This window comes from Mixophyes fleayi, chromosome 2 (assembly GCF_038048845.1).
Source record: "Mixophyes fleayi isolate aMixFle1 chromosome 2, aMixFle1.hap1, whole genome shotgun sequence".
Taxonomy (NCBI): Eukaryota; Metazoa; Chordata; class Amphibia; order Anura; family Limnodynastidae; genus Mixophyes; species Mixophyes fleayi.
In genome coordinates, this window is record NC_134403.1 from 260,489,632 (window position 1) to 260,495,413 (window position 5,782).

A 5,782-nucleotide genomic window follows, 5' to 3' on the forward strand; every position below is an offset into this window, starting at 1 on the left:
AAGGCCAAGATAGACTGTTGAATGCCTTGTTGGTAGGTCTAATATTGTTTTAAGTGTACATTGTCCTAACCAAAGCGAGAGGGACACCATGTAATTTCCTGCTTTAGGCATCTCAGTGACAGGAAATGTAACAATGAAATCTTCAATCATCAAACGTTGGAAAGAGGATGTGTTGAGCTGCAGACACAGGCAAGTATATAATAACTATTAACATTTATTGACTTTTAGCCACAATCTGGTTAGTCCTCATAAAGTTTCAGATATGCCACTTTCTCTCTGTTCTTCCTTAGTAGCTTGTCTGTTATCAGCTGGAAAGGAGAATGAGAAAAACAAAGTGTAAAACTTTTAACCAAGAAACAGTGTAAGCAGTGTAAATTCATTGTTATAGACAACATTATTTTATTATTCACTGCCAAGCACTAGTGAACACTCCATGCTTATTATGTTTAAACACCTAAGCACACCTAAACTCTCTGGGTCACGGATGTCACACCAATGCCATAACCGGAACAGAGGAGGATGGCAACAGAAAGTGGGTACCACATCACAACATGGTTACCAAGTAAGTGACCGCACAACACCAGTACCAGAGGGGTTTCACATTAATACAGTTAAACAGCAATATAATCAAGCAGTGGGAATAGTCAATAGAATACTGGGTTGCATAGAAAAAGATACTACTAGCAGGAAGAGTGAGGTTATATTGACAGGTTATAGGTCACTGGTAAGATATCACATCAGGTACTGTTTCCTGTTCTACAGGCTCTGTATGCAAATATAATAAAATATAAAATAAATCTAAGAAGTGTTACTAAAATGGTGCATTGGCAGCATAACAAAATTTACCAGGAAGGATATCAAGAGCTTAAAATGTGCATTTTAGAGGACTAGGGACAAATGTGATATGATAGTAACATTGAATTATATCAAAAGTACAAGTTAACCCGTGCATGATACTCATGCATTCTAGTCAAATCAAGCTACTTAAGGTCTTAAAAAGGTTCTTGTCATGCATTAGGGCCTAGCCCAAGCCTCCTCAGGGGAAGAGCGTTACTTCCTGACGCAAGCGCCCTTTTTAATGTGTGTTCATGAGGTAAAATTACCTCACGAAAATGAGTTTAACCCCTCAACTCGTAAATTTAGCCTTCACTACCCCTTCCACGGGGGGAAGGGGGGATGATGGAAGTTAATTGACTTCACTATTCTAATTTTTTTGTCAAATAATGTCAGTATACCAAATTTCATGGTCAATTGGATGAGCCCTTTCTGAGAAAATAGTTTTTTCCACTCACACACTAACACACACCGCTAGGCTTTTACTTTTATAATATTAGATAATGCTAAGAATTTAGTAGGTCAGTGTATAACTCCGCCCAGCAGGTGGCGCTGCAGCTTGTTTTTGTTTTTTTTCACCCACAGACTAACACACGCCACTAAGCTTATATATAGTAGATTAATAGAGTTCAGTAAGGTGTGATTTGAAAAATAATGGGGTTTCTAGAACAAGGGCGCACACACTAAATTTTGAGGGAGGAAGACTGATAGACAACATAAGAAAGAACTTTATTACAGAAAGGATGATAGATCTATGGAATAGTATGCCAGCATTTGTGGTAGGAACTCATGTAGTAGAAGAATTCAAGTATGCATGAGGCAAACCAATAGTATTAAGATTTAGATCTAAATTATTTAAAAATAAAGAAACATACATAAATAAAAAGAAATTAATGAAAAACACACAACAAAGGTGCAGACCAAATTCTGTTTCTATGTACAGCTGCACTCAGCTTTATACCACAAGAATAAAGTCTTGCTATGAATCTACAATGGGTGAGCGTTAACATTAATTGATATCATATTGGGGCAGCCATGTTTGAAACATGTCTACTTTTATATCCTCTCATAAGCTTACAAGTCTGAACATATATTAATAATTGATTAATAGGCAACTAAACTGTGTGAAACAAATGGCAGTAGGGTACTAGTTATTAGAATGTATCCACAATTTATCAACAAAATATCGGTGGAGCAGTTGAGCGATACTCAGCTACCTGCGTGATTCTCGCCTGGAGCTGCAAAGATCAATTTACCTGTTCGCCAGGTGAGTCTGAGGGAATATGTACATTTGTGACCTGGCTGGTAGGTTCAAACATGCGCAGTGGAACGGAAAGCCTGCACCGTGTCTTTCAGTTCCACACAAGAAATTCATTGAAAAAATAATAGAATGACATATGTAATATGGCAATAACAGGTAATATGGAAGAACATGTACTGCTGTGATGTTTGTTAAATAAGCTTTACTGTGTTGTTGCATTGGGAAGCATAAATCCAGTGAAATCCGGCGGATTTTATCACCGGTGGTGACCCCTTGATATAGGGCGAAGTCCTATGGGCGATGAAAACATTGCCATAGGGCTTTCTGCCTTATTATAAATGTGCCCCATAATCTCAGGGCCAGTGAACCTTGATGTGTTTGTAGAGAAGTTCTTGTACAAATTAGCTGAGTATAGTTATGAAACATATTGCTGCAGTGTCAACTTATTTTATACTGGAGAAAATAGTGAATTATAATTCTTACCTCTACCCTTACAGTCCTCTTGTTAGGAGTTGCCACTGCTGCCCAGTCAGGGGATCCGAACCTCCCCGGCCAAGTTACCCTCCTACCCTGTTCTGCGTTCAGATTGTATGGTCCAGGGCTATGGAGGTGTAAATTAGTATTTGTTAAAATAATATTTGGATAAAAATGTTCTATTGGATATTATAAGGATATTAGGACACATTAAAGAGTTTTGTAATGAGGATGCAGTTACAGCAATTTTACAAAACACTGAGATAAAATGGTATATTATTGTTTGTCAGAACTAAAGAAAGCCTTATAACAGTGTTCCTAATACTGAAAATATTTGTGACATTTGTCTTTACGCTCATTATAATTTTTGACATCACTAATAGCCACACAGTTGTACAATAAATACAATTTATTGTACATTCTACTCATGTATACTCATGGGGACAACACGGTGGCTAAGTGGTTAGCACTTTCACCTCACAGCACTGGGGTCATGAGTTCAATTCCCGACCATGGCCTTATCTGTGTGGAGTTTGTATGTTCTCCCCGTGTTTGCGTGGGTTTCCTCCGGGTGCTCCGGTTTCCTCCCACACTCCAAAAACATACTGGTAGGTTAATTGGCTGCTATCAAAATTGACCCTAGTCTCTCTCTGTCTGTCTGTTTGTGTGAGTAAGTTAGGGAATTTAGACTGGAAGCTCCAATGGGGCAGGGACTGATGTGAATGAGTTCTCTGTACAGCGCTGCGGAATCAGTGGCGCTATATAAATAAATGGTGATGATGATGATGATGATGATGTATAATAAATGTATGTAAGACTGGTTTGTAATAATGACAAATATACAATAAAACTTTGCTAAATTCAATTTGTAACTGATTCTCTTTTGTAAAAAAGATACTTTTCCTTAGAATAATGTTGTTGCTTTTTTACTGATGCCCAAGAAAATATTTCTTGTTTGGGTCGTAATAGAGAGCTATGACCTAAATGTAATAACTGAGACAGCCACAGTCTATTGAGTATGTCAGTGGTAAAAAATACACTCACTAAGGAGTAATGCAGTAATACAATATGATAATAATTTATAATAGCCAATGGGGGTATACTTAGCGACAAAATGCAGAAGTGCAGTATCCTATAGTTACCAATCAACAATGGGTTTTTGAATGATCTATTGCACAATAAGATCAAATGTCTCAATTTGCACATTTGCATTTTGCCAAATGATCCTGATTGTATTACAAGTTACTCAGCAGTTGCGGACGAGTGACAAACAGCTGCATGATGTTTTCTAGTTTATTCTACATATATGTTTATAGGGGCATATTCAATTGTTGGCGAAAACGCCAAAAGTCTTGCGTGCGCCCACTATTACCGTCAATTACCGTCATTACGGTAATAGTGCGCGTAAATACCATTATTACAGTAGTTTTCACGTTGGATTTCAGCTCGCAGCTCCCTGAGCCGCGAGCTGAAATCCAGCTTACTATTACCGTAATAACGGTAATAGTTTTAACGCCGCGGGGATTCAAAAGAATTGAATATGCCCCATATAATGCTGTAAAATATATTTTAACACCTTAATAAAACTGATCACCTTGGTCTGTACTAACCGAGACAGATATTACCTGGGAGGTAGTACTGACAGCTCATTGATCTTCCGTGAGAAGCGCACAGTACTGGTGTTAAATGGAGCAATACTGGGTAATACTGTGCGCTTTTTATTACAGTCAGACTGAAAATCCGCTGGACCAGCAGTAACCATCTGGAAAACACAAGTTTCACAGATAATCTGAATAAGTACAAGCAGGAAATATCCAGCTATATGCAAAAGTATTAACACCCCTGGTCAAACTGCATGTTTCACTGAATCTGTAAGTGAAAACAAGTTAACATAACCTCTGTATGGTAAAACCTCACACATGACATATTTCTACACATTAATGCAGTTTATTATTTATTTGCTAAATTTAGCAGATTGAAAAACTAATGCAATGAATGTGGAATGTGAAAAAGTGGCGACACCCTTCCAGTTGATTCATTAATACTTTAAAGGGCATATTCAATTGACGGCGGGATCGCCGAAAATACCGCGCTCCAAAAATATTACTGTTAATACGATAATCCTGCGCGTAAAAACCATTAATACGGTAATTTACTCGCTGGATTTCAGCTCGCAGCTCAGGGAGCTGTTGAATAAATACACTTCTGTGAGGGCTTTGTGCCTACTACAAGAACACAAACATGCGCTCATATGCGCAGCTGACTAGGGAACGGAAAATAAGGATAAATGACTGTTACAAAGCAGGGAAATGCTAAAAACTATATCTACATGCCTCTAGCTTCCAATTCTAACTGTTAGGTTTATCATACAAAATAGAAAATTGAACTGGAACCTTTGAAGTTAAGGCAAAACCTGGAGAACCCAGAAAAGTCTGATACCCATAACCGACTTATCACTAGAAAGGACCTGCAGAAGTCTTTAGAAGGCACAGAAGTAGTGCTCCACAGTATAACGTTTTACAATTTAATTGCAAAAGTCAACACTGAAGTATGCAGAACAACACTTACATAAGCTAGACACATTTTGGAATAAAGTGCTATAGGCTGATTAAACAAATACAGTTTGGCCTGTCAAGCTCTGTCAAAATTGTCCGGTTTCCACCTGTTTGTGACATTATATTCTGATATCTATATTCATCTTCTAATATAATATAATATCATATACTATAAAACACACAGTGTCAAGCGGTGGGGATTAGGGGCTCTTACCAAAGATGAAGAATTGGCAGATGAGTTATTCCATATGCTTTATTCACTCAAAGCAAGCAATTTGGCTGATACATTACAACACACAAGTTATCAGAAATACGAAGAAAACAACAACCAAGAAGTATACAAGATACCATAATGCCTAATGGTATATGTGTGCAGGGCTGCCAAGAGGAATTCAGGGCCCCGGTACAACAAATTCATGGGGCCCCCCCTTATAGTTGAGTAAGCAAAAAAATTTTGCGCCGCCGTAATTTTTCATGTGTATGGTCGCACAATTGGGGGCGTGGCAATGCGCCGTTGGGGCGTGGGTAGCACAATAAAATCAATAGGTCCTGAATTCCGCGGAGCGTGACATTTGTCCAAGCATTCCTGACTTTCAGGACATCTAGCACCCTTGTGTAGAATAAGAAGAATGCAGTGTGCACACAAAGAGTTCAGTCT

The 5,782-nt window shown here is 38.2% G+C and overlaps 1 long non-coding RNA gene across 1 annotated transcript; it reads right to left on the reverse strand.

Annotated features, from left to right (window-relative positions):
* Nucleotides 1–221: 221 nt before the first annotated feature.
* Nucleotides 222–4,296, reverse strand: LOC142140364 (uncharacterized). The gene is made up of 3 exons (XR_012688432.1): nucleotides 4,195–4,296; nucleotides 2,579–2,696; nucleotides 222–308 (listed from the first exon to the last, which is right to left on the reverse strand). It is a non-coding gene; the product is annotated as an uncharacterized LOC142140364 (long non-coding RNA).
* Nucleotides 4,297–5,782: the final 1,486 nt, after the last annotated feature.